We start from the raw sequence: 12255 nt of genomic DNA on the forward strand, positions 1-12255 counted from the left end.
AATCAGTGCCCAGTTTCATGGCTTCCCATCAGCACCTAATGTAGATTCCTGTTTTTGCTTTCTTTCTTATCTGTAGATAGACTACTTTTCCGACCTACGAATTACAGATTTCTGTCTCATTAACAGTTGGTCGTGTAGTTTACTGTTTTGTCATTCTTACTATCAGTCTATAAGACAGTTTCCTGAGTTAACATATAACAACTTCATCTTGAACTTTGTATTTTTGTCTGATGGTGGTTTAAGGACGGTCAAAGTCGGCCATTGACATGACGCCACGGTTGTTATTAAGGCGCAATTCTTTAAATATTGATTGAAAGGAGGTTGGAGTTGGTGGGTGGAAACTCAAGAAAGATGAAGGGAAGGGAAAGGAAAGGTGGAGGTTAGACGAACGAAGGAGATGAGATGAGAAGGTGGATGGAGAAGGGAAGATCGTCTATTATATATGATGGGCGCGGTCGCGTCCTATGGATTTTTTTTTCTTGTATTATAAGTTTATTTTATGAAACAATTTACAATTATCAACTTATTCAAAACGTTTGTAAGATGGTATATGTACGTATATTTCTTGAAATGTTAAAATGTGTTGGAAATATATGTGAAGACACCAGGTATTCGAATACTTGTCTTCAGTGTATTTCAAAATTACCCCATGGGGTTGAAATCCAGTGACTGGGGTGGCCATTTCATTCATTTGAATTTCCTATTTTTTGTAACAACTACTCTAAATAACTATTATATATCCTAGCATTGTGCTTGGAGTGATTATCATGTGTAAGCATAAAATTATTGACAAAGAACTAAATACGTAATGTAATTTGGATTTATTTAAAAATGACAAAATGTCCCATAATTTAAAAACATGAATGTACGTTTTATGCAATTAATATTTCTTTCCTCTACCATACAAGTTCGTCGTGTTTGATCTCGAAACGAAGCATTGAAGTTGCCAAGCTTTCAGAGGCGTAGCTATGTTTTTAAAGGCGTCCAAGAATATCGCTTGGCTTTTGTTTTGCCTATAGCGGGACCGTCACTGCCATCAGTACCACCCTTGCAGAATTTTCCTTCCCCGTCGAGCTGTAAACTCCCCCCCCGACTTTCGCACTACCCGCTTCAGCCACACTCGTTTTTTTCGAACTTTAGGGCCAAGAGTGAGCGAGAAAGAAAGTCAGTGAGTCCTATGGATTTTTTTTCCGTACCGCGAGTTCACCCCCTGTTGGTGCTTACCCCCTCGCCCCTTGTCTGGACCGGTCCACGATGTTTTAAGGGCTCGAGCAACCCCTAGCGAAGGTTCTAAAAAATTCAACCCCCAATTTGCAGGGTTAGCGGTCTGTTTAATTGCGATATCCACTACCTTCTTGCGATTCATCTTATTTTTTTGCTTTAACCGTCTGTCCCTCTTACCATGATACTCTTTCTCTCCTTCTCATTCTCTTTTTATTCCTGTCTGTCGTGATTTTCGAGGCGTCGAGCTGGCTCATAAGGGCTCGTTGCTCGTTAATCTTCCGACAGTCTTTTTTTCCCTTTACCATGGCACCGTGGCTGTTCGAGAATAATAATGAGACTAATCCGTCCGACACACCCTGTACATTAATTCCTTGCACGGAACGTTTCTCGAACCGACCACTTGAAAGTCTTACCGATACGAATTGTATTTCTTTCAGAGCAATCGCGCGATAAGGGGTACCCATTAATACACTAATTTCTTCTTCGACTGTGTTTATGGTTGTAAGAGATCTGAATGAAACAGGTGCTGGGTGAATTGGTAGCTCGTGGTCTGTGATATGGACAAGGGTTAAACCAAAATATTTTTTTCAATACTAATGAAGAAGTATACATGTACAAGGATATTCCCCTAAATTAAAATGTATCATTTTTAAATGGAAAAGTTTCATATTTCGTTAGAAAATGAAATTAAGGCTTTCTCTATGGTCCGTCATTCGAGGATTAAGAAATGTATTATATTGTATTTCTTACTGTTTTAGAAAAAGGGTGAATCATAGTATATAGGGGTCAACAACTGTATATATTACCCTATTCGATATTAAGAAATAATGTATGCTTAATGAAAATACTAGGAAAAAATGACGCTCACTGTGCCCGCCCATTAACCCTTACGAACATACTAACGCGGGAACATAATCTCAGCGAGCCACCCCTTTCGACGCGCTGTGGGATACCATGCACCCGTGTAACCAGTCTAATTGCGATATCGCCTTTTTTTGCATACCGTTTTTTGCCTTCCTACTCGTTCCTCTCCTCGTCTCCTCATCCATCGTTTTTTGCCTGTTATTTTCCTGCCACCCGTAATTATGTGGGCGCGGTGGACCAAACAAGGGAAGGAGCTGCTCTACGCCACGGTGGCAAAGAAAAAAGTCGTTTTGCATATTTAAATCTGGCGTAGTGCGAACAGGACGGAGAGTTACATTGGAACGAGCCGAGCGAGAAAGCAAAAGGGGTTGCAGGAGTTATCCATCGGGAGCGAAAGAGAAAAAAAGAAGCGGCGTAAAGGCGCGTGCGCCACGACAATGGGCTGTGTTTGCACACCCGAAAATTGGCCGGCACAGAAAAACAGGCGGCTGTCTGTCCGCATGAGACGAAAAAAAAAAAGCGTTACCCGATGCAGGAAAGACAGGGTGAGCGGCTAATCGAAGGACACCCGTTAAATATCTTTAACCCCGTAACACCGGCGTGCACTCGGGAAAAAAAGGGTTTTTTCAGTTCATACGAAATAATTAGCACGATGTGATTTATGACATTTGAGGAGCAGGTCGTTGTTGTATCATTTATTATTGGATAATCGCATTTGATTTTACAGCCACTCAGTTCTGGTTATGAAAAGAAAGAAGTATAAATGTTGGAATATTGCAATTGCAAAAAGAAATTTTCTAAATTCTTAAAATCATTGGAGTTAGATAAATCTATGACATATTTATAAGGAAATTAATTTTTAATTATAAAACTACAAAATTAATTATAATAGAATAGTTGGTTGTTTTTATATTAATATCTTTTTCCCAAGATTGCTTAAAATTAATCGTGACAGAAAACAATTGAGTATCTCGTTTCATCAAGGTAGCTGGATACAATCGAGCATCATTCGTATCGACGTTCCATTTCTGATACGTGGACGTAGCCGAGCATCGATCGTTGGGATTAGTCGGATCCAATTTTCTGCGGACGATAAATTAGAATTTATGAAATGAACGTGGAAGGCAACGCGAGTCCTTCGAGGGTGAAACCTTACGAGGGAGGTCCATTCCTTTCCTTGGAAACTCATGACGAACCTCCTCACTCTCACATAAAAAAAACCACCCCTTGCACACTCCCCCACAGACCGGAACTAATAGTTTTTCCGCTTTTTTTTCACACGGTGCCCCGTGGTGTTTGACAGGATTGCGTCGTTTCGATCATGATAATTGTTAGTTTCCATAAGATACTATCGTTCCTAATAATTTCAGATAGAATAATAATAAATGATTCTAATGATTCTGTATCCCTTATCACTTTAATAATTATTCTATTCTATAGAAATAATAAATAATTCTAATAATTCTAAATACAACAATAATAAATGTTAATCTTTCGTGATTGATATTTATGAATTTTCATAATAGATGATATACTAAAACAACTACATGATCATTGACATTTCTTAGGCAAGAATATTGGTGGTACTGAACGAAATATGTCGAACCGTTCGATAGGTATCGGGGATCGACAGATGTTCCCCATTTTTTTCACACTCTTTCCTCTGTCGATGGAACACCGTTATTTTCGCAAAAAAATTTCCCGAAACCGATCGACTGCTTTCTTACACACACACATGATTAGATTACCTTTCTACGCATGAACGATTCATTGGACCAAATGTTTCCGTTTAGGAAATCTGTTCTTTATAGAACATAAATAATATACGTAGGTCTTGCAAACTACAATTCGATATTTTATAAATTTATCAATCCAAACAAAAGATCTATCATATCCTAAAAAAAATTTTTAATTATATTGTAAACCCTATGTGAATGAAACGTTAGTCAAAGAGTGTAAACTGTAATGTTATTGCAATTTTAAGAATAGTAATAAAATATAAAATGCAACCTAAAAATTCTTGAAGCCATAATATACTGTATAGAATACGATATTGTAATGTTTACAAAATAATTAATAAATTGAGAAGATGGCAATAAATATTAGATGTATGTTCTGTTTGAAATATGAGCAGAATAAAGAATACTCGACATGTACGATCTTAAATGCGATTACAGTGGTCGCTAATTTTTTCCATAGAAGATTATGGTTGCTGGTCATTTCCTGGCACGTCGTTCGTGTAATCCTACGGTGATACACTCGGATATACGACTTTTTCCCGAAGAAAAAAATCATGAAAATCCCGTAATCCCGAATGGACAGGAATAACGAGTGTTTGATGACGACTAGAGCGAGGCCTCGTGAAACCATCCAGTGGTTCGTAAATTCTGAGGGGTGGCAACGTGAGAATAAAAAAACCTGGGGCACGCGCTTCTAGGGGTACCGTTTCATACCCCACAATCATAGAAAAGAACAGAAACTCAAATTCATAGTGAAAAAAAGCTTTTTAATGCATTGTTTGTACCACAAAAAGTATATTTTCCTTAATATAATTAGCACGATCATGAATTAATATCCATTAAATAATACCCATGACACGGTTAGTTAAATAATAATGAAATTATTAATGTAATCTAATGGTTTTGCAGGTAATAATATCACATGAATTTTGGGAGAATAAAATTAAATAGTTCTTCTTTATCATTTTTACTAGATAATATTTCTTCACGTATATTTTAGATAATTATTAAATAAAATAATGACAAATGCTAGATTAAAGTCAAATTATTAAAACTATTTTGTTACAGAAATTAAAATTAATAAATGTTATATTGTGATTATTGGTCTTGAGTGAAATCTATGATTTGCACAACAGAATTTGTAGTATGATTAAATAATTTTATCGATTACCACGATGCTTCGTGGAGGTCGAAAAATTTCGTGAACATCTCGAACCCCTCGCTATCCAGGTTAGGTAGGTGAGTGACCCCCTTCGGTTTTTATACAAGGGTTTTCCTGAGGGGGGAGCGTTTTTTATTTCAGAGGTACCCGTGCCTGGGGTGGAGATCTTTTTTTATAGACCAGCATCTGTACCCCCGTAGCTAGGAAAGCAAAATTTTTCAGTCAGCCAGTCACTCACCTGGCTCACTTCGGTGCAGCGAGTCTTTGGAAAATTTCTTCTCGGTTCTGTTCTTTTTGGCCTACATTTGCTCTACGTTAATCAAAAGAGTTGTAGCAGTTCGTAACTTTGAAATAACGTTGATGCTGAACAGTTTGTACAAACAAAGTTACCCTGACAAATGAAGTGTACATATAGTGCTGTGGAATTATTTTTCAATCAGTGTAAAGAAAACTTATTATTATAATGGTGAGTAATTTTTTAAAATATAAGAAGCTTTTAATTATTAATATAATATTTAAGTAATACTAACACATATTTTAATTAAATTGACGTGTAGGAAGTGCTTCTTCCTTTTTATCAAATCTATTTTCAAAGTAGGAATAATAAGTAGAAGTCTTCATTGAAATATTACTATTTCTATTTTAATATTAAATTGAATAAAAAACAAAAGATTTCTACTTCTACGTATAAACTATATTAAGAAAATTATTTTATTAAGATAATATTCCAATATTAGTATAAAGAATATATTCTACGAATGGAAAATTTGCATATTCGTCAGAGGTGCTGAAACGAAGTGAAAAATTTGGACGGTAAAAGACAGAGATTCGACTTGGTGCTTCCTTACCCTTCGTCTTTCTACGTCTTCCATTAAAAAGAAAATGCTTTTTCTTCTCCCCACGTTCCCCCGAGATTAAAACATTCGTGAACGAGTCGTGAACTCGTTTGTCGTTTATACTCTCACCCTACATCGATTCTCCGTTCTCCTTTTTCTCACTCTCCGTCTCTTTCGCGGACACATCTTTCTCGTGACAAGATGAGTCGGATAACGAAGCGCCCTCGTCATGGAACTAATTTTCTGTAATTTCTCAAAAAAAAAAAAAAGAAAAAAAAGAAGAAAATGAAAGAAAGAAAGAAAGAAAGAGGAAACGAGTCAACCTAAGCTATCCTGGACGTTACCCCCTGTAGTACCCATCCCCTCGATACGATCTCAAAGACTTGCTGGCATGTCGGCGCGGCCTCCAGAAGAGAACGATGGAGAAGAGAGAGAAAAGTAAACACGAAGAAGAAAAGGGTGGCAAAGCAAGGCGGTGTGACGGTGGAAGAGGAAGGGGTAGCAGGAGGCGAGAGAAAAGAAAAATAATCTCTTATATACGACGCCCACGGTGTAATGGAGGGTATTTCGCGCTGCAAAACACCCGAGCCACCCCCGAGCCAAGCCTCTCTCCCGCGCTGCTCATCCCTGGCCATGCCACGACGTTGAAAATAATATTTATCTCTTGCGAGCAACGAGCGAAAACGCTGAAGAAGATCTAGCTGAAAATAGGAGGAGAGAATAACGGGTACGGAGGGAGAGGAGGGTAAAGTGAAACATGTATAGGTACATGCTTGATCTGCTCGCGTTAGGTGATTTGGAAGGAAATGCAATTTCGAGAGAATCTTCATGGCCGCTGGAATGAAAACAATTTTCATTATAAATTGCAATTAGGAAAAGTGTTTATCCGAGCTTGCTATTCAATTTTTCCTTGATAATAAAGTTATTTTTCAGAAGATTTAATCGTAGAGAAAATTATAACATAAATTATACAATAAAAAATTTGCGATTCTAGTTGAACAACGATTGGTATTTATTTATTCTGTTAATTAATGTTGTTATTAAACAGAATAAAATCACAAAATCTTTTGAAGAATGTATTAAATATTCTTTAGAGAACAAGTACAATGTGGAATAGGTTTCTATGCAAATGAGAAAATATACCTATGTTTAATTTGTATGACGCGACATAACCGCGGTTGCGCGAACACTCGTGGACTATTGATTTCAAAGAAAAACTTATGAATTATTTTGCTTAAAGTCCTAAATACATACCACTCGCGGATGGAAAAAGTACGGGAAAAGAGAGAGGGGAAAGCAGATTGTCACGGAGAAATAATAGATCTCAAGCGGAGCACAAAAACTGGAATAACAGACGCAACTTTCAAAGAGATAAATCAACCGGAATCGTATAACGATAAATAAAAGTAAATAACAGCAGCGATTCATAATTAAAGAGCCGAATAGCCAATCGGGAGTAAAAGAAACAAAAGAAAGTTAACCAACGAATAAGATAAAAAAAGAATAGGTACTTTGTATTTATGTTTTCCTTCCAAAAATTGTACAATACAAAATTAAGTTAATGATTTTTAATAATTGAAAATTAAATGAAACATACAGATGAAAAAAGAACAGTTTATCGCATTCAGATTTTTGGTTGGAAGAAAAAATGATCTTCACGAATGAAATAATCAATTGCCACAGAAAGTATATCAACCTTTGTGCTTTATGATTCTAGAGTAAAACGAAAGATAATAAATTTGGATCTATCAAATAAACAATAGTGTACAGTATTGATCTATAACTGTGAATTATTAATTATTGAAATCTGAAATCGACTCCAAAATTGTTAACTAACTTCAACATTAACGTCGATTTAATGAAGAGAAACCTGCGAGTTACAAAAATCTCATAAACGAGACGGAAAAGAAGCACAATTGTTCCTAGAACTAGTCCCCAGCGGATCCAAGGTAGCTCGTTTCCGTCTCGAAAGCGCTTTAGATACGTCAGTATCCACCATAGCAATTATCTCAAGGAGCTCCGTTGATTTTGCATTCGCATGAGGAAATACCTGACCCCTCAGACGGAGTTCAAAGAAGGAATAGAGAGAAGAAAGAGAAAGAGGCGGCGCGGGGGCGAAGGAAAGGAAAGAAGGAAAGAAAGAAAGAGAATTCTGGAAAAGGATGCACTTTGCTGTGGCGACGGAGTATAAGCGGGTTCCATTTTGTCCTGGGGGGTCCTTAGGCGTCCCCACACTTACCAACACACTATCGTCCATGATGCACACATTCATTAGGAACGGTCACGCATGCACGCTGCCGTAACACACACCACTGCACACTTTTCTTCTCCCTTTTTCTCCTCCCTTTACCTCGTTTCATCTTCCTCTAATTCACCACTCGGTTCATTCTCTTTCTCTCTCGCCTGTTTCTACGTGTGGACTCGGAAGGGATGTTCTACAGTGCGCAGCCGCAACTCGCGAGATATTGATAAAAATACGCGAAAGTCCATCCCCACCCACACACCCCCGTCAAGCCAGCCCCATCGGAGGGAACCAAGGAGATGTTCTGACGTCGAGGGCCACCTCCTCCTACCCTTCGTCCTCTTCCTGCATCACGACATTAACATAATTATTAATATTTTTCCTATTCACGTATTCCCTTTTTCATCGTCCTCCTCGATCTCCTTCCTTAACATGCCTACACCGTGCGTCCCTTGTTTGTAACAGGACATATATTTTATTCGAACAAACGTGGCCGGAAGAGGGTTGATTTCTGTTCCTTCGGTATTTAAGAAGATCGCGACTACTTCTGTTAATTTGACGACAAACGTTATTTATTATTTATTATCTCGGAACTTTTGTACCATTCAATGTTCCTTCCTTTCTTTTAGAATTTCGTTTCAGTTACTCGATCGTGTTATATATTTCCTGGATTGTTTCTGTCGTTTCGCGAAATCGAAAGACATCGTTAATTTTAATGATGTATTTAAAGTTTTGCATGTTGAAAATACAATTTAAACTTCTATAGAAAGTGAGTTCCTCGGTAATACGTGCGGGTTGTTATTTGAATTATATTTTCTTCGAAGCATTTCTTTGAGCCATTTTCAATTTTTCCTTCGTATTACTAAATTCGGACGGAAATTTATATCAAGAATCACATTATTATTTCCATTATCAGTTACTTTCGTTTTTATTTATGACGGTCAGGTTCATTACAAACGAATTTTTATTTTCAACTTCACGGTGGCTCGATTTGCATATTTATGAGCTAAGTTCTCGTTGCCCGAAAGTGTCAAGCGACCTACATTAAATTTATCGATTAAAAATGAACCTTTCATAAGAAAGGAGGGAAACGTCTTAGTAGGAAGAGAGGAAGTTAGATGATTAAAAAGTAGTCCAGTGAGGGGAGAACAACACGTTGTACGAATATACGTTCCTCTTCCTGTTCTTATAAACCAAAAGACTTATCGCCCTTCTTGATTTTTCCTTAAGTTTTTAAGAAGTATTTTCCTCGAATTTCCCTACCTCTATCGCGGTAGAACACTCGCAGGCCAAGCGGAAACAATGAGATCGCTGCAGGCTTCGCAATTAAAACGTTCTGGTTCAAGTGTTTCCCTTTGAGGATTCCAGGGCATCCCGAAGGAAAGCTAGAGGGGGAGGAAAGGTCAGAGAAGGCGGTCGATCAAAGGGGATTATTTCATTAAATTGACTAATCATTCGTATGGCCCATCGAAATAGAGGATTCCTGATAAATTGACGTGAGCGAGCATTTAAAAATGAAGAATCGATGTACTCTACTTCGATTTCAATTTCTCTGTCGCACGTGATTAACAATAATTTTAATTTTCCAGTCAAATCTAGAACTAAACACTTAAAGTATTTATTTAAAAAATCATATGAAAGTTAATTAATTTAAGAAACTATACTTTCCATGTAATTTCAACCCTAAAACATCTAACACGCAACAAATGTTGTAGCGTACGAGTATCAAGGATTCTCTTAAACTCGTCTAATCCTCGATCCTGGGAGGCCGTGGAAAGGGGTGAGGGTAATAGGAATCGGGCGGGAAGGACAGGGGGTGTTCAGGCGAAATTATATTTTTTGTCGTCAAGACACGTTCTCGACGTCCAGAACACTCGCATCCCGAGGGTATTTAAACACTCCTCGTCCTTCGTTCGCGAAGCAGGACACGGGAAGCGGAGAGGAGGTAGAAGGCGGCTCCTAAGGCAGTAATCTTTCGAGCTCTCACGCATCGGTATTAGTCTCCACTGTAAGACGAATACACGACGAAAGTCGCGATTCTGTACACGCACACACTACGGCTGTGTGTGGTCACAAGTATACACGTACACGTGAAAGAAACCGAAAACCGCGATCAAGTAGGATTACTGTGGAGCAATATGCTCCCTCTCTCTTCTTCCTTGCCGCAATTCACCTTCCTACTTCGTTGTTGAAGACACCCCCCCGAGTGGACGCGGTTCGACACACGTGTAGATAACACACACGAAATATACAGATACAATCTTCTATCTTTCGGGTAATGGTCGTTATCTGGGAATACCGAGCTGAAATGAGAAGTTTGTTCAATGTATTTGGTGATCCTACCATTACGTTTTGTTGTTAAAGAGTATTTACTATTGGCAAATAAATTTTGTGTTGTTCATCTGATTTTTTTGGTGAAAAGATTTTAATTAAGTCGTTATTAATTTTTTTCATTTAGAGAAGAATAAAGAGAATTTCGAAATTTAATAGTACAGAACTTGGTGTGCAATATTCTCTATTTGCACCCCTTAGCACGAGAATGACCGTAATCATATTGTAATAAAATACACTTCAAGAAATAATTTAGAAGCGTAATGGTCAGATTTAGGTCGTATTAACTGAACAAATATACCGTAATGAGAGCTATTCGGCTGTATTGGTAACGCCAAGCTCTTGTTCGATATTCTATACCACTAAATGCTGACCAAAGACATTAGCTATCTACAAGAGGATCTGCCTCCCTTCTAGTTTTTACCCTCTCTTGTTTTTTCGCCTTTCCATCTTTCGACTTTCCTTTTTTGGCGGCTACTCAAGTGTCCTCTCTTCTTAACTTCCTTTCTGAACTATACTAATGCTTTCCACATTGACAGTAATCTTAGAGATTAATCGCGGTTTATGTCAAAAGGGGCATTATTGCTGTGATATTACATGGCAATATGCAATAAAAAGAGAAAAATTTACTATTTAATTTAGTTCTCGTTTAACCCTTGAACGGCGACGGATAACAACCAAGGTATCCATCATTTGCTTAAAAAACGACTCTAATTTCTTTCATAAGCACCCCTTCCGTGTTCCTCGGAGCATCGAAGAGGAATTTCGAAACTGGCTATATATCCGACTGTATCGACATCCTCGGGAAGTAACTCGAAATCCAAGAGACGTCAAGCAGTCAGCCTTAAAGCGAGTTAAGGATGGTTACACAGTCACCCTGGTGAGATGCAAGCATAATATTCCCAAGACGGTTAAAGTAGGTGCCGCGGTACGATGAGACGACGAGGTGAAACCGGATGAAAAAGGGGTTGAGAGAGGTAGCGAGGAAGCACGGTTAGGGGGGGTGTAAGGAAGAACTAAGAGGAACACTGAAAAGAAGAAGAAGAAGAGGAAGAAGATGAACGACAGGCGGAAGGAGAAGCAGAAGAAAGAAAGTACGGAGATGGCGTGAGAAGAAAATGAGGGAAAGGGGAGAAACAGGGAGAAAGAGATAGAGTGAGCAAGGAAAGAGTAGAGCGTAAGGGGGCGGGGGTGTAATGCGGGTAAAAGTCCGCGAGCCATTTTTCCCCATATAATTATAAGAGAGGGACTGGGCGTTTCCATGGAAACCACACACCACCCTCCACCCGTACCCCTCCCTCCTCATACACTGTGCACCCCGTTTACTTATATGCCGGAGGACGCGCGTTGGCACATGTGCACGTATGTGCTTGGCTGTGTGTATACCCCTTGATGGAGGTGGTCGTTCGACCCTTGTGTATGTATGTGTGCGTAACGCTACACACGACGCTCTTTCGTTTGCGTACATGTACATACGTACGGCTCGCAAAAGAGATCGGGAACTAAGAAAAAGAGAAAGAAAGAAAATTTTCGCTTATATCGGAGAAAAAGAGAAAAGGATAGAGGGTAGCGAAGGTGGGTGGGAGTGAAATTAATGTATTTGTTCTGCGGCCACCCTCGTATGCCGCTGGTAAAGACTCGATCTCGCGAAAAGGTCTGATGGCAAGGCGGATGGCCGAGACAACGGAGCTCGAATCCCGCGTAGAATATCAGGGCGTTATTGCTTTTGTGTGCAAAGGATGTTCCTCCCCTTTTGCTATCACCTTCCTGTGTTTCTCGATGCCTCTTTGAAACGCGCTCACCTCGATGTCTTTCCGTGTAGATTACTTTGAATGATGCATAAAAGTTAGCATTTCT

General features: G+C 38.7%; 1 protein-coding gene across 5 annotated transcripts in view; it reads right to left on the bottom strand.

Annotated features, from left to right (window-relative positions):
• LOC117602322 (uncharacterized) overlaps positions 1-12255 on the bottom strand; it is a 117491-nt gene that overhangs the window by 458 nt on the left and 104778 nt on the right. The window lies entirely within an intron of this gene.

Source organism: Osmia lignaria, chromosome 13, assembly GCF_051020975.1.
Source record: "Osmia lignaria lignaria isolate PbOS001 chromosome 13, iyOsmLign1, whole genome shotgun sequence".
Classification (NCBI taxonomy): domain Eukaryota; kingdom Metazoa; phylum Arthropoda; class Insecta; order Hymenoptera; family Megachilidae; genus Osmia; species Osmia lignaria.